The sequence below is a fragment of the Mercenaria mercenaria genome, chromosome 7 (assembly GCF_021730395.1).
Source record: "Mercenaria mercenaria strain notata chromosome 7, MADL_Memer_1, whole genome shotgun sequence".
Taxonomy (NCBI): domain Eukaryota; kingdom Metazoa; phylum Mollusca; class Bivalvia; order Venerida; family Veneridae; genus Mercenaria; species Mercenaria mercenaria.
In genome coordinates this window covers 27,820,254-27,841,299 of record NC_069367.1, presented here as the reverse complement: position 1 = coordinate 27,841,299, position 21,046 = coordinate 27,820,254, and the positions used below count along the sequence as shown (strand labels likewise).

Here is a 21,046-nt window from a genome sequence, read left to right as displayed (position 1 = left end):
ATAAGCAAGTTGTACGCTGTTTCAATCGGTTTTTCTATGACACCGCCATATGAAATTTCTGACAGGTTGTCATTTGCAAATAAATCTAACAGAAGCAGCTATTTTAAAGACTTCCATGAAGTAAACCTTTCTTTATTTCAAAAGTTCTCTGGACTCTATATATGTTGCGAAAAGTGACCGATTTCAAGGTTTTAAACAAAACTAGTGCATTTGTAAGATTTAGGCATAGTACCTAATTTAAAGAACATATAAAAATGGAATAAAAATGTGTATATTGTTATATATGATCTAATTGCATGATACAACAACTGTTGTTTTCAATGTTCTGTCATCAGTAATGAAATAATGTTGAAAAGATGATCAACAACAAATAGTCCTACCTGTGTAAAGGGAATGTAACTGTGCAACTAAATATTGGTTACTTAAGACAGTACTAGTTATCTCCCTTATCAATTTGCATATAAAGTGTCAGAATTGACCCTAAATTGACCTATGGTCTGTTTCATGTAGCAATCGAAGAAAACACTGATGTTCTGAAATATTTATTTAATTCTGTTTATATGAAATATAATGATTTATATAAAGTTTTATGAAAATAACACAAGTATGTAAATGAAAGTGATAAGTATGTGGTATTGCACTTTAGTCATTTTCATGAAATAAAGAACATAGCTACAATTCATTAAAAACATAAGATCATCAAAAATAAGCCAACCAATTTCTAGGAAAAGGCTATTTCATAGTAACAGAGAAAATAAAAATGTACTGGAAAAGAGGTCAAATGTTGCCTTATAGTACTACTTCTTAATGTCTGAATAATGCCAGTTCAAATTAAAAAAAACAACATTTTTGGAAAATTTTATGAAAGTTTTAGGAAGGGTACTAAATACCAGTAGCCTGTAAAGTGATATAAAATCTGAAATACAAAACGTTTGGCTAGTGCAGTGGTGACATCACTTTAGAGTTTCTAAAGTAACCATGCCACTATCAAAGTTGACAGGGAACTTAGGGAAATTAACCTGCGAACTTTCGTGAAGACTAATCAATAATATATTGTCCAGACAAACTAATCAGGACAAGCACACCATTTGGACAGCTAAGTCTTCATTTCCGCAAACTGGCACAACAAAAAGTAATGACAATATAAAATACTGAAAGCATACACATGACAAGTACTAAAGGGCCAACATTTCTGAGTCATAGAATTTTCTGATATTATGATGCTTAATGAGGTAACATGTTACACAAAATATTGCTATGGTAAGAAAAGGGCAATGATTATGTAAAACAAGAGAACCATGATGGTCCTGAATCGCTCACCTCTTCCCACATGACCCAGTTTTGAGTATGACGTCGTTTTTTCTATTATTTTTTGAACTTGACCTAGATATTATCAAGATAAAAATTCTGACCAATTTTCATGAAGATCCATTGAAAAATATGATCTCTAGAGAGGTCACAAGGTTTTTCTATTATTTGACCTACTGACCTAGTTTTTGAAGGCACGTGACCCACTTTCGAACTTTGTCTAGATATCATCAAGATGAACATTCAAACCAACTTTCATACAGATCCCATGAAAAATTTGGCCTCTAGAGAGGTCACAAGGATTTTCTATTATTTGACCTACTGACCTAATTTTTGAAGGCACGTGACCCAGATTCGAACTTGACCTAGATATTGTCAAGGTCAACGTTCTTACCAATTTTCATGAAGTTCTTATGAAATATATGGCCTCTAGAGAGGTCACAAGGTTTTTTCTATTTTTAGACCTACTGACCTAGTTTTTGATGGCACGTGACCCAGTTTCGAACTTGACCTAGATATTACCAAGATAAACATTCTGACCAATTTTCATGAAGATCTTATGAAATATATGGCCTCTAGAGAGGTCACAAGGTTTTTCTATTTTTAGACCTACTGACCTAGTTTTTGAAGGCACGTGACCCAGTTTCGAACCTGACCTAGATATCATCAAGATGAACATTCTGACCAGCTTTCATACAGATCCCATGAAAATGTGACCTCTAGAGTGGTCACTAGCAAAAGTTTACGGACACACGCACGCACGGACGACGGACACCGCGCGATCACAAAAGCTCACCTTGTCACTTTGTGACAGGTGAGCTAAAAACAAATGCAGTTATGGAACTAGTGTATTTAATGTCAAATTATTACAGTTTGCAATAATTTTTTGTAAGAAGTTTGATACATTTTTCATTAACAAAGTGGAAGGTGTTTTAAGTATTTTTATGAGAAAACATGTCTCCCACCTATGTATACCTTTAGTTTTGGCGGCTATTGTGTGCAGCAAAATGGAAAGTGCCGGTGAAATGCGAAAATATACTTGGTACTGATCACTCCTGTGAAGTTTCATCAAAATCTGTTATGTAATTCTGACCTATGAAAGCCGACAAGATTTTTTCTATTTTTAGCTCTAGCTGCAATTTAGTGCAGCGAAACGAAACATGCAAGCGCTATGCACAACACTATGCTTGGTACTGATCAGTCCTCTGAAGTTTCATCAAAATCTGGCCAGCAGCTTGTCCTCTTAAAGCCGGACAGGCTTAATGCGGACAGACGAGAAGGCATAAACACATAAACAATACTTCTGCCCACCTTTAGATGAGACATAATTCTGAGATAAAACCTTACATACAGCACTTTACAAAATCAGGATGCTAAAAAATGGATGTGCAATACCTCTACCTATTCTTCAGTGAAACTAAAAAGGACAAAACACAAGTAATATGGAGGAGTTATGGGCCATGACACGTACGATAAACAAATGTTTTAAGACTGAAGAAAATGCATTGACCAGTTCAAAAATTTACATTAGTGTTTTAGTTCAATATAAACTTTGTCATACTAAAATGATATTGCAATTACAATGACCAATCACTTTTTAGATTGATGAAGGAGAAAAACAATTTATGCCAACATTAAACTCACAACTTTAAAAGCGAAAATTATCAAACGTTTTACTGTGGTATTTCATGAAATTAAATTTTGTCACCATACAAATAATAAATGATTTTAATAATACTGATCATTATGATCTTAAGTTTGATTTGTGAACATACTGAGCAAAACTGAGACAAAACAGTACTGATACACTACTCGACACAGTATTTTGAAAATTATATCAGTGTAATGTTTACATATTCTCAGAGTTTTTGAATCACATTTACATGCACGACTGGACAGGACTTGCTGCTCTCTACATGTGTGTCCTATAATAACAGCAAACATGTAACAAAATTGATTCAGTAGGCTCCTCTATACTAAACTGTGCAAGCTGCAGACACTGATCTCGAACAACAGCTGAACGGTGACACTGAAGATTTCACAGGTACATATCTGAAGAAAGAAATGCATAATGTAGTATTCGAGGTGTCTGCAGCTCTTTAATATTCAAAATATGTATATTTCTGAATATAAGGTAGAATAAAAGTGTTACTGGATTAATAAAACTTCAAATTATCGTATGCATAAGACCCATTTTAATAGATATCAAGAGGCCAATAGTGACCCTAAGTCACTCACTTGACCTTACTATTTGACCTAAAATGTATGTATGATACACTTTGTATTTTGGAATATTACGATGGCAGGCTGTATTGTATTCTCTATCTTAAATTCTTTTTAAGCATATAACAATAGAATTGTGTTTAGCTTTTGATTTAATTTCTGGAGAAAAATGTAAGATATTTGGAAAGATAAATTCATGTAGGTAATTATTTGGTACTGTATCATTTCTTATTGTAAGTGTATATTTTATATTATATATTATCATACTTTATCCTTGGTCTCATGTGAAACAAACTTTACACAAGCCTCTTGAAGTGATATATACTAAATCAATAACTGAATTACATTGTAACTCTTTGAATATTGTAAACAATTACCTGAAGGTATCACTATTTGTGTTTAATTAAGTCATACACATCAACCCTGGCATTCTCATCATATGAATCCACAGAACATTTTACACTGAAATAAAGAAACAACTTCCTACAAATTTTGTGCTTCCATTTTGTAATGCTGAAAAATACAGACTTTACATTAAATTAGGACTCTAATCCATTGAAAACACCAAGTGACAGATATCAAGAAAACATTGAATTAAAAAGATATTTAAACAAAATGGTTATTGCTATAGTGTGTTTAAAAACTTTGAAACATGGTTAGTGGCTGACAATTATAGTTCTTGTATCCCTGTATCATCTGAAGGGCTAAGAGTTAAGAAGTCTGAATAGATATCTTAACCTAAGTCAAAATTTCTTGATTCAAAATGGTTGGCTGTACCTACTTTCATGAAACTTCATAAACTTCATAAAATCATTTTAATTACATTAAATTTTACAATGTGTATCTGTTAAATGTTTAGGGGAATGTAATTTTAATAACTGGCATTTATGAATATATTACCTTTGACATGTTAAACTTGTTACAGAGTATCATCTGCACATCATTGTACCATCAGACCATATTCCACTTCTGTCAACCTGACTGGACATGTTGGACATCCTGAAATATATAAATGATAAAATATGTGAAAAGACTCAACATGCAAAAAGCATAACACCATTTTTTATAAAGTCACCTTAACATTTTGATCTTAAAAAATATTATTATTTCAAATTATCATTGTCCATTAACCTATAATGTATCCCAACCATAATCATTATATGACTCCTTATATAATTTACCAGTTCATAGCTTAGAATGGCTTCCAGTCTAAATCCAGAAGTTGAAGAAAAACAAATTATGAAAGTTTATTTATGGTGTCATTTAAAAGAATGACCTGCCTGTTAATTGTCAACTGATTGCTCTTTTTAATACTGATAGACAAACCGTTCAATAACTGCATTTTATCAAAAGCTGTCTAATATATATATATATATATCAACTGTCAATAGTTTACAAGTGTTAATAAGATGTCACTGACTTGTATACTCTCAACATCATAAACAGAGATAAAACTACATGTAAATTGTAAAACATTGTATGAGATACCATTCCATCCTGAATAAATTGCCTTTAAAAAGAAATTACATAGAAGTATTATCCAACTGTTTTGACTGCCCCAGCTCTATCTAACTTTTAAAGCTTCTGCAGCCACTTTAATGTGTCATCTGTTCGCTTGTACTTCTGTCTGAAATAAGGCAATTATAATAATTCAGTAACTTATAATAAATATAGTATGTTATTCTTTTCCTACAATTTACAACAGTTTATTTTGAAAATTCATTTTATCTAAATTTAATTCTGTTCTGACTACAGCTAAAATACATAGAACAGACTATAAGCTATTATAAGGTCAAAGGTCACTCTAAAAGGAAAAATCGGTAAACTTAGGTCCAGTTAATCACAGATGTTTTAAATAAGCTGTCATTTCACACAATAATTTGCTATAGGATTATGTATCTATAAACAAAAAACAAGAAAAAACAAATTAATGGAAAGAACATTTTTGGGTAATTTAAAAAGCGACAATGAAAGTGAAAGTAGAAAGTCAGTATTTTCTTATCGACTTTTCTTTCATAATTTCCATTTAAAGCGTAACTATTTACTTTCATACTGTATTGAATAATCCATACAGATTATACTTACCGTTTAAATGCATGAAAAATCCTCATGGTACCCGTAAACTTATAATTTGTTGATAACCTCTCAGTTTTCGGCTGTTTTCACGTGAAAATACGAAACCGGTGTTGACATAAATGTTCTACTTCCGGCGGTATTCGATTGCGTAAATCGGCTCTAGTATTATGTCTATAAGATTAGGAGAGGTCGCGTACAATGTCGTGTTTCGTAACTAGGCAAACCGCCTAATGCTCCACCAAAGTAACAACTGTGCTTCAATTTGTAATACAATTAATGTGTGATGATATGTGACATCGCTTTTCTATGAAAGTTCCGGGTGTCATGTTGCTTGCAAAAGATAAATAGAAGTATACTACCTTAAATAATATTTTGGCCAATCACATAAATTGAATATCCTCAAAACCAATAAGGCACGGTAACCTACTTTATGAGTTTTAATACACTGTTTAAGCCGAGTAGCGCCGACGTTTTAAACACGAGAAACCATTTATCGGAAATGTGACAGAACGCATTTGTATCACAATAAATGATAAATTGTTTTGTCGATGAATTTAATACGTTATGGAACTGATTTACGTAAATTTATGATGGCAAAGTAATAGTAAATTCGATAACTTTAATATTTAAATTTGAACCTTAAATTAGTTTCAAGTTATTTTCCATTCGTCTCACTGTTCCTGTAAATACCGGGGTGAATTGCCATTTGTCATTCACGTTTCCCACAAACACTCTGCATTGCATATTCATTAGCGTTTATTGCATGACTAAAGTGCCTTCCAAATTTAACGAATTAACATGTTTAGCTTAACTGACAAGGCATTCCAATGTAATGCATAATACCTCTATATATTTGATTCATTGTAATTCCCTGTAAAGAATTACCCTAAGGCTTGTTTCCTGTGTTAATTTACAAAAAAAGTTATATACAGGAATACACTATGTTATAACTAAATATAATTTCAATATATTTGTTATAATAATTGTGCGGAAATACAATTCCTTCGAAACAAGAATAACTTAAGTTATAACTACATATTATTTGAATTTCTTGCACTTAGAAGAAAAAACAAGCCTAAACTACTTTTTAAATAATACATATATACAGAAATAGAAATAAACAAGCTGTGTGAAGTTGGCTAAGCAAACGATATTTGACATTTAAAAAAAATGTGTATGTAATTCAGTACGCGACATACGCCATTCGAAAAAATGTTAAATGTCGTGCAAAAAATGACATTAGACAAAAAATGAACGTCGTTCAGCACGCGATATACGACGTAAGACATTCGGAAAAAAAAAACATTGAATGTCGTGCAAAAATAAACGACATTGGACATTTTTGAGTATAATTATATACTTTGAACGACTCCCAGAACAACACTGTAAATACTAACTGAATATTTCAATGTTGCGTAATGTTCGTCAGAGTAATTCGTGTTTGTGTTCTATTTCGGCTGATATCTGATATAAACAGTACGAAAAGGCTGAATGCTGTAAACGGTCGACGTTATGCATCATCTCTTTAAACTGTTGTCCATGGCTTCATCGTTATAATTCATCTTGATCGCCATTGAAATGCAGGTGATGTCAATAACATGGCAGGAGACAAGCAAAATTTGCATTCCGAAGCGATCATATTGGTTTATGCATACTTTATTACAATATTGTTCAAAACAGATTGTTTTATTAACACGTTTTCTAGTTTGCATGTTGAATGCAAATACAACTTGATGGAGAAATCCAATGTTTTAAACTCGGTAGTGTTTTTTTTTTTAATCTGAGAGTCCGTGGCGCATTGGTTATCAGGACGGACCACACCTCTAATGATCAGGTCAGGACTAGAGCAAACAGATTCAATTATATGGCTATATATCAGTGTGTGTGTGTTTTTTTTTCTTTTATTTAAAACTCTTGTCACTTCATATCCATATAGGTTTACTTTTTAGACCTTAACAGTCCAAAATTGAAAATGCTTTTAATTCAAAAAGTATTTCAGCTAGAATTACCAAACCTTCCATAATTATTAATAAGTACATGACCTTTTGACTGATTCTAGGTTCTTTGTATTATTTTGATGAATCTATATGAAATGTTACACAAATATATATCACATTATGGCGGTGGTACACAAGCAATTTCGCCGAGATCACTTTATTAACTTTAAGTTATTGCCCTTTAATCATTTGACAATCCGTAATTCCCACATTACAAAGTTGTCATTTGATTTATCTGAATAGATCACTATAGGACGGTGATGCAAGCATATGTTCCTTCAGGGTATCTTCAGTAACTACAGAATTATTGTCGTAAAACTGTTTAAATTAATAAATTTCCATTAAACTAAGTAACCAATTGATTGCTCGTCATACAACTAAATACAAATAGAGATCACTTATGGACAGAGTATTTCCCTATGATTCTATTTAAAATAGAACGGTCTCTACTTGTGTATATACAAAAATTAATTTTAAAATATATTTCAAAATATAGTCCCTTTCGTTCACAGAACAACATATAAATTTACTGAATATTCTGTTATAAGTTTGCTGTATGCACTCGTTGAAATATATGTAGTTATTACAATGTCACTAGAGTTTGTTTGAGAAATGTATCAAATGTATTATTTTCAACTATTTTATAAATGCAATTTACAACAAAATTTCAAATTTCATACCACTTCTGATTTGAGCAAGACTGAGACAAAAAATACAGATTATGCCACTTTTCATGCATCAGAGAAACATAATTTGCACAATGATGCGATTATATTCGATTTGTGTACGTGATATTCTTTACTCCAGATTGTGAAATTGATTATTATGCGTTTCCAGTTTGCATGCTGAATGCAAATATAAGTAATTAATTTAAAGTTCCATGATGTTTGTAGTTAATTACCTAACATTAGGTTAGTCTATAAACTTTAAGATCGATTTGGGATATTATAATGTATGAAATAAGCATACATACACTTAACGGAAGGCTGCATAAAACCAAATCTGCAAATATTTTGTTTAGGTCGAGCTTTTTGTGCGTCCGAAGATTTTTAACGCCCCTTTTTAGGTTGGCTATATCTAACAAACATTTATATTAAAAAAACGAACTGACCTACATAAGATGATAAAAGCAAAATCCTAATATCACGTGATTTATTTTACGACTTCAACCCAATATTTAAAAAGACACACAGGAATAATATGAAATAAACTAATCAGTAAGGACTTTGGAACGTTTGTAAAAAAACTTAAAGATTATTGTGTATTTAATTAGATCAAACATTAGAAACACTGAGGAATATTTTACACATTTCTATGGTGGCTGATTTCTGTAAGTGTCGTTCTGTCGTTCTGGCGCCCCCGCCATAACGAAAGAACGATGTTTTCCTCTTTTGGCGTTGTCTCCTTCCCTCGCCGAAATGACAACACTGCGCATGCTCTAAGGGAACGCACCAGAACGCCAGAACGATATTGTGGCGGGGGCGCCAGAACGACAGAGCGCCAAGACGACGTTTTTTTAGGACGTCGTTTATAAGTGTCGTTCTTTTGTTTTGTCGCGTTGCATTCTTCGTTATATCGTTTTTGCGGGGGCGCCAGAACGTGGGAACGAAACAACACCAAAAGAGGAAAACGCCGTTCTGTCGTTCTGGCGAGGGCGCCAGAACGAGGGAACGAGACAACGCCAAAAGAGGAAAACGTCGTTCTTTCGTTATCCATGGCAGGGTTGCCAGAACGACACTTGCAGAAATCAGCCACCATATATTTCAGGAATATTTCATTCTCGCATACCATGGTTGAATTTCTGGTACATTTCGCCAATTTATTTAGTCTAGTAACATTACAGGTAAAACATTTTAGCCAATCGGTGCCGTTTCGCGACGATTCCTTGAGAACTAATCGGAATTGGATGTGAAAAGCATGACTATGTCCTTTTCAATATCGATAATGAATGACGAGGATTATTCATATTTTCAAGTAAATTGCTAGACATCCGACTAGAGGAATTAATCTTTACCAATCTCTGTCATGCAGAATAGTCTTAATTCGCTTTGAGCAAGTATTGTGCTAAGATAATGTTTAATTTTAAATTCGGCGCGCCGAAGAATGACGAACATGAATTAGCTGAATCCAACCCCGGAAGTAATTACCAGTGCGCTCACCAGATAAACGTAAGAAATAAATCAGGGGTTCATTTCGGGATTTTGACGAACCACTGATGGATAGAAATGGATAGAAATGGGAACATTTAACCTACAACTTATGTGTTTATATGCTATGTTTTTTTTTCGACAAATCACTCGCTGAAATAATACATTTTGTAACCGTTTGTAGGAATTACAAAAAGAACATAGACTAGTGTCTATTTGAAAAAAATACTACGGGAGGTTAATTAGGCCATGGGAAGTTACTCCGTGCTTAATATCCTCTACGGTGTTTTGCAAATTATAACTCTGGATTTAGTCCATTTTAACAGCCCATACTAGAGAGATTGCATTCATGCCAAACCAGCATTAGAATAAATTGCAAATATATTAGTTTACCTTTCACATTAAAATTGATTATTCGGCAGGAATAAAGACGCTATTAAAGATGCATTGATTTCAAAACAACCTTTATTCCCGTCTTTTGATTAACTTTGATTTAGAACTGATGTACTGATCGAGGTAATGATATTTTATTTGCCATGTTTAGCTTAGCAAATTTCCAGCTTACATGCTGTTTCAAGTGTAAAACCAGTTAAGTTGTTGAAAACATTCCTAGACGTTAGCAGTATTGTTTAGTATACGTACGCACTCTTTTGACATACCACATACTAATGACGTGCGAAGTAGAGACTGCACAGGAGGTATTCGCGCGCATCGGTAATGAATAAAAATGAAAAAAACAATGATCTTTATGTCTAAGAAGCACATATATGGACATTTGCATGTATTGCTCAGATTTTAAACCTCGTATCTATGGTTTGAAAAAATAAGGTACTATATCTATGCAAAGCCACTGATCCCTGTCTGTATCAATAGCATGAAATATGAATATTTCAGTTCACCGGTTTCCCATAATTTTACATGCTACTACTGATAAAATTAATCTATATCACATTTCCCCAAATTTGTAGTCAGGTTTCCATTTCAGGAAGTTCTGAAATTTAAAACTGAATAAAAATCTATCAGGACATAAAAAGAAATTGAACGGTCGCAATTTAGAAAAAAATCTTTCAGGTTCAAAATGGTGATTTTTATCCAGTGGTGCCATATGTCGTCTTAGTATTCAAGGTACCTTATGAAGAAAGAAAACAGTAAAACATTGGGTAGATTACTTCCCGAGCATGAAGCAATTTATTATAATTTAAAATCAAGCTTCCGTTCGGACATTAGGTAAAATCCCAATGGCTTACAGTTTCCTGAACGGGAATTTTCCACTACAGCCTCTTACAAGAAGTTCATTTATGATCACACCGTGAGATATACAAACTTTTGTAAGTAGAACGATTTTGGTCTTTTTTCTCTCTACATAAAACATCCGCTAAATCAGCATTTATGTGAGCCGCGCCATGACAAAACCAACACAGTGGGTTTGCGACCAGCATGGATCCAGACCAGCGTGATGCGCAGGCCGGTCTGGATCCATGCTGGTCGCAGAGCGACTATGTTGGTTTTCCCATGGCACGTACGGTTCATGTAATGACAGACGTCTCATAAGATTACTCATTCATTTGGTTTAAGACGTTTACATTTATATTTCCGAGCAACGATTAAGATTTCAATTAAGAGTTTAATAAAATCAAAATAATTATTTAATGAAGATCGTATAAGCCGTCAAAGCTACAGTCTATCACTAGGCTACAGAGATGGTTAAGCGTTATATATATAACAGTGAAATAGAATAAACATCAGTTTTGTAATGCCTTCGTGATTTCATTTCCTTTGACATGCAAAAGATAAAAACATTGAAGGGAACCTAATTCGAATCGACAAGTTCCTTGCTATGATAAGCAATAACATTTTGAATCGACATGTTGCACGCTTCGATAATTGGATGTACCTGTTGTGTAAGAGGCATTTCATCATTATGACGCAAGTTGATGACAGAGGCATAGCAATTAAGGCTTCCGCAATTACACAACAAGATGGTTTAAACTTATTACGAGTGTACATTTTTTACCTGGGACGGTTTAACGTTGTTCGCGTTTTTATTCATTACAAAAAAAATATTACACGTTATTACATATACGCAAAGTTTCAATAATAATATTTTAAATGTAATAAAACATGCATTTCTTAAAGATGCTTTATCTGATTTTGGTCAACTGATTAATTTGTTCAACCTAACCATCTGATCATTTACAGTTATGTGTTTCTGAGAGTTGTTAATAAACATACCATATTTTGACTGGAAATATTTTTCTATCCTGGTTGCTGAACCGTTATTTTATGATATGTATAAATTGACTAAGATCAATATAAGTTCTATTGCATTTATTTTGTTTGTTGGATTTAACGTCGCACCGACACATGATAGGTCATATGGCGACTTTCCAGCTTTAATGGTGGAGGAAGTACATATTAAGCCTGAATGAGTTAGAAAAACAAGATTATAACATTATAATTACCTCCCTTTATCTCGGTTGCGCAACAGGATAGATTGAACAAAAATTAATTCGAAAGTTACACGTTGTTTTAAAGGGAATGGCCTCCAGATCATTTAATATTTTTTTAGATACCTGTAAATAAATGCTATATTTCTTATGAAGGCTTTAAAACTTAATTACTGACAAACTTTGTGTTAAGGAAACACATGAGATTTGCTGTTTTTACTACTTTTAAACTTTTTTTACGATAAAAATTGTTTGTAACGCTTTACTCCAGGTAAACTGTCTCGATTATAGATATCTATATTTTCAAGACATTATTCACTTTCGCTTTAGCGCTATTGGTTACGGCGACGGGAAAAATGTCTTTAATGCAGCGGCGGTCAGGGGTTCGATTTCCGACGTAGTCATCTTTTTATTCTTGATTTGGGATTTCTAAAATATTTTAGAAACAAAACCTCATATTCTAATGTTCCAAATGTTCACAGTTTTTAAAGTAGCGTCAATCGCAATTGAGCCTATTCGTTTCCCAGTTACGGCTCACATCTTATCGCCGCTGGCAACTGGCTAGGCATTCGTTTGGCTTCACCGAACTACTTAGGTCTGTCCGTTCTTGTGAGATAAGCGGCAAATAATCTATTTTCGCGATATAAATTCGGAAAGACATTTGGAAATTGGTGGTTATTAACCGTTAAAAAAGGAAACATATCAAAAGAACAAAATTACTGACTTATTTGGAACATGTCACACTAAAAAATCATTTGTTACGGTTGACTTGCAGCTCACTTGTCTACGTACGCCAGAGTGTTCGTTCATTCGAACACCAGCGAGAATTGTTTACTTGCTTCTCACATGATTGGCGTATCCCGGGTTGGGTGAAACGGATTGGCAAGGAACTCAAAGGAGCAAATAGTACAGTAACTACCTTAAACAGAGATTTATATAGCATAACTATAAATGTACTACTTCAGTAACCGGTTATGAATGATAAACATTAAATACACATAGCTGTAGGTAGTATAGTAAAAGAGTGTGATATAACTTAAATTAGAAAGAACAAGTCATCAAGAATCACGTTATTTATCAATTTGAAATCATTAACTAACTTGGATGAAAATTTAATATTTGCGAGAACTTGGTCACAGCTTCATTCACATGAAAGTCAACATACCACTTTATATAGCATAAAGGATGATGTTAAGACTGCCAGTATCGAGGCCAACAAACAGAGGCATAGCACCGTACACATAAAAGAAATAAACTCGTTACGTCAAATTAAGATATATTTGTGGAGGCTGTCCTAAGAGCAACATGTCGGGGATATGAAAACTGTCGAAAAGCATCGGCAAATGCAACAATATCTAATAACGATATGACATTGTGTGTGACGTAGCAGGTTGTGAATGACAGTGCGATTGAAAAATAATCTAGAATCATATAATCCCATTTGAAAGGCTTGAAATAAAATGGACATTGTTTAAATTTTACATATAAGATCTCAATAACTTTCCAATTGTACATATTCTCTTCTGCTTGCACCACTTTGGACATTGATTAAATGACAAATGCTACTAACTTTGTACAAATTATATTTATTCAAGAATCAGCTTACAGAGAATATCCCCTCAATCACTTTGATTGACGGATCTTTAACGTATCTAGATTAAATAAAAAGGATGTCTAAATCCTGTCTCTTTGATATTGATTTGCAATATTGTACAAAGCTAACAAGAAACTGATATGGGTAGACCTTGGAGAAGCGGCATTTCTGGAAAACAAATTGCTTTAACAGATCACCTGAGTTTTACGGCACTAAATCGAAAGTCAAAATTTGAATATGTGCATGCCGGTATTTCATGTTATAATTTGATGTACTAACATTTGATGTTAGCAAATTTAAATGGTTGTTTACTTTAACTTCTAGACATAGAGTACAATATTTAAAGAATAAAATAAAAATACATTCGTAATTACCATGATACTGTGAATATTCTGGTGTTTTTCTTATTTCTGTAGACGCTTCAAGTTATTATTTATCATGAATATAATATAGAATAATAAAAGTGATATTAAATACTTCGAGACATCTGAAATAGATAGAACAAGCACGAAAAAATAACTGATACCTGTAAGTCACAAATAATAGAATATTCTGCTTGATGTGACATTTTAATATCAGTGGGCATATTTTACATGTGTTAAGAAAATGATACGTTCGGCATTAAACACATTGCTTTTTTTTTATATTGCTATTAATTTTATATCCCTTTTGCTGTCATTTTCTTGTAAAAATAATGTCCAATATTGATATTACTATATCAAAAAAAAAAAAAAATAAAAAAATAAAATATCGATGGATTGAGTGGCATATCATGTACAGTGACGTGAAATAATTCCTCTTAACTATCACCATAATGACACATTTGAATATTAAACTTGGGTTTCATAACATTAAATGTATTAACAAATGTATGCAAATCTTCCAGACAAACAGCTCTTATCTGAGAGATATTACACAAAATGCAGTTCTCTGGATTCAATCTGTTCTTCTTTTCTTTTTCTATTTTGGTGGATGGTTGTATTTAGGGCTTTTTTATATAAATCTGGACATTTCATGTTTTGGAAGGCAAAGTACGATTCGACATGAAAAGGATATTTTCCGCTATTCTATCTAGATATCTAGAGGTAGCAAAGATCGATGGTCTGACATTGATTTGAATTGTTTGAAATTTATGGAAATGTTAAATTAAGTTCTGCGTGTTAAGTTTCGCATTTAGGCGAGAACAATCCGCTATTCGCAGAGTAGCAACAGATCGCCAGCGCCAGAAGTCTTAATATAGTTTTTACCCGTCTAAACGCACTAAAAGTAACATTAAGTTCTTATTTAGATACATTAAAATGAAATAATACACTAATTGTATGTTTTTCATTTCTTTATTCTCATTACAAACCAAATGACGTTATAATGAACTCTTTAATGAACATGTATTTTAAATAAAAAATGTGTAAATACACTTATTAGTAGCCTGATTATTTGGATTTACATTTTGTGCAGTATTAATATTGAAAATTTTGCTCTAGCAGCCTTTAGTTTGTTAAGTTCATCTCTAGTCTGATTTCTCAACATGTTGTTCAAATAGCAAGCAGATTTTTAATATCTTTAAAAAACATGATGTAAACCGAAGTACTTTCGTTTACATCGATATAGAATTAATAAGATATTTGAAATATCTTACATTAAAAACGTGTACTCTCATTTACCTTTAACAAGTCTAATTCTAACTATTGTTGCTTTACAATACTGTTAGCAAGCAAACTGTGCTTCATATTTGTCTGACAATATATGTACTTTGTGATTAAAACAATATGTCTGTTATCGAATAATAGAAAGCCCTTTTACGGCTTACGTTCTATATTCCTTCCAAATATTTAGCTCGTTTAAAAATACAATTTATTTTCGTGACCATGTCGTACGATGTTCAGTTCTAAATTAAATTCACGCTATGTAACTCAAGTGATTAAACTGATTTTAAACTAAATTAAGTTACATCTGACACATTTCTTACATTCTAATTTGATTTTTGCTTGGCCGCATTGCTACGAAAAGCATATAATCTGGTAAAGCTTCGATGGGCTGTCAAAGTGATTAAACACTGGGTGTTAAGGAACAAATCTATAACTAATCGTCTTTCCTACTTATCGGCAAACCATCTTAGCGCACCCATTTATAGCGTTGAAGAAATCCTTCCATTTCCAATACTAAACTGACGTGTTACCACATTTACTAGTTTTATACGAGGACTTTCGTTACCACTTGATTGTTTATTTGATTATATCAATATCACATTGCTTTGCTAGGGACAGCAAATATTCCCAGCTGAAGGAGAACACTATCATTTGAGACTGACATCATTTCTTTTAATGTTGACAATTGTATTACAAAAAAAAATTATTTGTTTTCTAATACTTAAAACATTGGGGAATTTATACTGCACACATTTAAAAGAGAAACTGTTACAGTTGATTAGTAAGCAAGGCGAATTGTCTTAACTTTTAAAATTTTACAATTAGCATTGTGTGCGAATGCATACAAAATTACAAACGCTGTCAAAATGATGTAGATTAAAATGGAAGAAGATAAAGGAGCTGTCAAAATAAGTCTTTCAACGTGTTGAACATGTTAAAATTGAGATGCTTAGTTGTCAAAGCATGAAGTAGAAACGGCTGGAAATTTTTGTTTTCGTAACTGGGTCACTTATTCAGATAATGCTAGTTGCAAAATAACCAGGACGACAAGAAACGAAAACTGAAGATACACTGGTTGTGCAAATCCTGTCACACTGCAAGATAAACTATCAATAGCTGTTAACAGTTCCTGAAATCAGTTTTGTACTCTCTGTATTTCATATAGAGAATGCTCTCAATCATTTTGATTGACGGATCTTTACCATATTTACATTGAACAAAAGACTGCAAAACTTGTTGCTATTGATTTGCAATATTGTTAAGCAAATTAATCTTACAAACGCCGGCTACAAAGAAGGACTTTCCAAAATATTTTAGCTGGGAATATCAGAATAACACTGATATTAATTGTAAACAATGTACGTTGTCTTCAGAAATATGTGCAACGAATGTTCATAAAGAGCACAATGACGCAAAATTCGACAATATTGTTGACAATGTAAAGATTAGTACTATTTATCATTTAAAACCACAACCAATGCGCAATAATGTTATATTTTCAAGGAAATTTTCCACAGACGAACACGTATGTACTATTGCATGTTTATTTAATCTAGGGAAATATGTTGAGAAACAGATTGCATGAAGTTGAGCATGCAGCTCAGTCATATCTTGTCTGCAACTGTTCATCACCATTAAAAAGAACTGATATATGTTTGATATAGACATTGAATGACATAACTATAAAGGAAAATTATCAAATGTACTTGTTTCGTGAATACAATTAATAGATGTCTAGCCTTGATTAGGCATGATTGCATTTGATATAATAGGGTTATTATAGTAGCTTTATTCGGAACGAGCGGAGTTAGTCAGGTCGGCTTACACGAGGGCGCGCATGCGCCGAGTTTGAGCCAACCTAGCAAAATCCATGAAGGCCAAAAATAAAATCCCAGATCTAGCTACTGTTTTAATAACCCTTTTATTATATATACCTCCACCTTTCTGGTTGTTGTTTTGTTATTGAGCACAATCCTCATCGATGTAAAAATATACAATACAAGAGGTACAAAACGGATGTTTTTTCTGCCTGTTCGTATTTCCTTGTGCCATTAAAGCCATATTTTTACATAATTTATACAGGTAAATAATGAAAAAAATCAGTTCTGTAAATGAAACCGATCATGACCCATATAAAGACTCCAGCCTACAAGATAAGTATTGTCTTTAGGGAACAGAATTACAATCACAGGTACACGAGTTTTTGTAATGCAACTAAATGTCAGATTTATTATGTATTATGTTGTTATGCAGGATCTATGCAGTGGAAGTGAGTGGAGTTGCATATTTCATAACCACTCATGAACAATCTCAGTCAACCGATCCGCTGTTAAAGGCTTGAATTCATTCTGTACTGTCTTCCAAAGTATCCTAGCACAGATCTTAGTTGCTATTATTACATGCACTACAGTAACTATTATTTTTATTAATGAAACAGTTTAATAATTAGTACTGAATAAACATTTCTCGGTAAAACCATTTGCAAAGCTTTTATTGTTTTTATTTATTTGAATAACATCAGAGCAATCTACGTGCAACTGTAGGTCGGACAGACGCCTTTGGGTACTACTAGGAAGGCAATTTATCAGTCATTGAACCTTTGATTAGACATTATAGACATATAGCATAGAAGTGCTGTAGAAATTTATTTGCGTTATGCAATATTAACTTAGACAAATGCTGTAATCAATTGCAAGGTAAAATCAATATATCATATACTTAAGTTCTTACATTTCCATCACTGAAGAATGTAGACTATTTCATATTGAACAATTTTCCCTGTTAAGCGTTTTTAAATTCATGACTAGACAAATATACCGTCAATATTTACTAAATGGTGCCATGACGACTTCGCGTTCACTAAATAATTATTCCTTTTCATTAAGCTATAATCGTTTAACGTCCAGAAGCAACTATCATTGACATGCAGGTAAAATTCTCTTCCTTTTTATATTTCTATATGCCAGCACTACTTTAAATTACTCGCTTATAACAGCCATTTACTTAAAGTCCTATTGGGCTTTAAATTTTATATTAAAAACAAATGATAAAGTTGTGCAAAGAGATGTTACGCATAATAACGTGATTAGAAAGGAACTACAGCTGAAATACTGCACATAAACTTATAAAGTTAGAGCTGTAAAAGGAGGTAATCATAAATAGTGCATTCAATAAGACTTTGTTCAGTCTATGTTAATCAAAATTCAAACTTTTGACAAAAATTAGAGAAAACAATTATTGAAAATATGATTTAACAAGAAGTTGGTATATTTCATACTCAGAATAAAAAATGATGCAGTCGCACTATAAACAACGGCATTATGAGCCTTTAACAAAAACTCTGATTCAGTTTATAACCCGAGTTTACGGAATCCTGTTTCCGCCATCGACTTTTCGACTAGACAGAAACGCGAAAACTTGAAATTAAGCATCTAATTTATACTTTTCGTGCTATAAATTTACCGCGAAAAGTCGAAATCTTGAAGTTTTTGACCCGACAATTGTCGTGCAAACGTCAACTTTTCGACCTAGAATCAAGCGCGAAAAGTAGAAATTAAGAGAGCTAATTTCAACTTCTCGTGCTAAGATATTTCCTCGAAAAGTTGAAAAGTCGAAGTTTGTAACGCGACAATTGTCGTGCAAATTTCAACTTATCGACTGAATTTGTAGGGCGAAAAGTATAAATTAAAGTCTTAACTTCTACTTTTCGTGCCAGTTCTTTGGCCGATAATTTCGCGATATTATCGCTTAAATTTCGACTTTTCGTTGTAGGACTAATTTACCAGGGTAGGCATAGAGTCTTGATATGTGACATTATCTAATGGTCCTCTATGAAAATTGTTCAAATTGTGCCCCTGGGGTGAATAGAGGCCCCGCCCCGGGGGTCCCAAGTTTTACATAAACTTGTATAGGAAAATCTTCTTGTCTGATACCGCAAGACCTAGGACTTTGATATTTGATATCAAGCATTGCCTTGTACTCCTCTACCAAGATTGTTAAAATTATGCCCCTGGGGTGAAAAGAGGCCCCGCCCCGGGGGGTCCCAATTTTTACATAGACTTATATAAGAAAAAAATTAAAAATCTTCGTGTCTGGAAGTTCAAGGCCTTTGATATTTGGTGTGTAGCATTGCCTAGTGGATCTCTAACAATGTTGTTCAAATTATGACCCTGGGATGAAAAGAGGCCCCGCCCTGGGTTCATTTGTTATATGAGTTATATAGGAATAAATACTTCGAATATTATCAGATTATATTTCCTAGACTGTTTAATTAAAATTACCTGATGACCCTAAGCAATTAGGAGTCACTTGACTGTGACCTTGGCCTTCTTTCTTGTTTTTTAAGATACAGCCATGAAATTTGGATGACATGTACAGTTTTGTACACCAATCTTAAAACTGACTTTCAGTGACCATGAATGTGACCTACTTTATAATATTTTAGAATCAGTTTGCCATTTGAAACATGTGGCTCATATTACTCAGGTGAGCGATTCAGGGTCATTATGACCCTTTTGTTGAATTACTTCCCTTTTATGTTACGATAAATAGCTTATTGTGTAACTATTCTATTATTGGTCATAGTGAAAAACCGAGACCACTTTTCTGTGGTACAACATGGATGGTATCTCCAATTTTTAGGTGTATTTTGACATATCTATACCTGGTAAGGATTTTTTGTGGACTTATAGTTTTTGCTGTTGACTTAGAATTTTTTTTGAATTTCTTCTTTTTGTTCTTCCTTTCCTTTGGGCTTCAACAGTTAAGTTCGATAAATTTTACTCCAATCCTCCTCTGATATAACCCTTCGGGTGTATATTGCCCCGCTTGGCGGAGCTCTTGTTTAGAATGGCATTCTGCCCCCCCCCCCCCCCCCCCACCACCCCCACACACTCCATGCCTTTTTTCCTAGACAGCCCTAAGTGTACCATACTTAAGCTGTCGGTTACTCATTTATTTCAGTATAAATGTTGTGTAGGCCTACTTTGGAAAATTAATTTTCATACTAAATGTTGCTCTTGAAGTCTTGATTTTGATGTTCTCTGAAGGGCGGGTATAATTATATACTAGTCAAAAGTTCCAACGCCCATATGTACATAATTTTCGATATTTTATTTAATATTAAACCAAATACAATGAAATTTGACATGAGTAACACAAAACTATCCTGTAACAGAATGAAAAACAAGAACTTAACAGAAAAACACAGTAGATAACAATAAAATGCATTAATTGATTGAATGGTACATTTTTAAAGTTCGCAGGATCAGTCAAAAGCGGGTGTGGCCACCAGCAGCATTCACCACAGCTAAACATCTTCTTCGCGTTGATGCGATCAAACGACGCACAAAGTTAATTGGAATGTTACGCCACTCCTGGATAATCGCATTGGTTAGTTCTTGTAGGTTTCTAGGCTGTCTATGACGCTGGCGGATCGCCTTGTCGAGCGCGTCTCACAAGTGCTCAATTGGCGACATGTCGGAAGATAACGCAGGCCAATCAAGAATGTTGACGCCGTTCTGCTGCAGGTATGCCATATTTATACGAGCCACGTGCGGACGTGCGTTGTCCTGTTGGAAAATGAGATTGTACGCCGGATGTGCGTTGA

At 33.4% G+C, this 21,046-nt stretch overlaps 1 long non-coding RNA gene across 1 annotated transcript; it reads right to left on the bottom strand.

Annotated features, from left to right (window-relative positions):
- Positions 1 to 526: 526 nt before the first annotated feature.
- On the bottom strand, positions 527 to 5,889 carry LOC128558476 (uncharacterized). Its single transcript, XR_008371656.1, has 5 exons — positions 5,617 to 5,889; positions 5,059 to 5,158; positions 4,432 to 4,530; positions 3,909 to 3,993; positions 527 to 3,360 (listed from the first exon to the last, which is right to left on the bottom strand). It is a non-coding gene; the product is annotated as an uncharacterized LOC128558476 (long non-coding RNA).
- Positions 5,890 to 21,046: the final 15,157 nt, after the last annotated feature.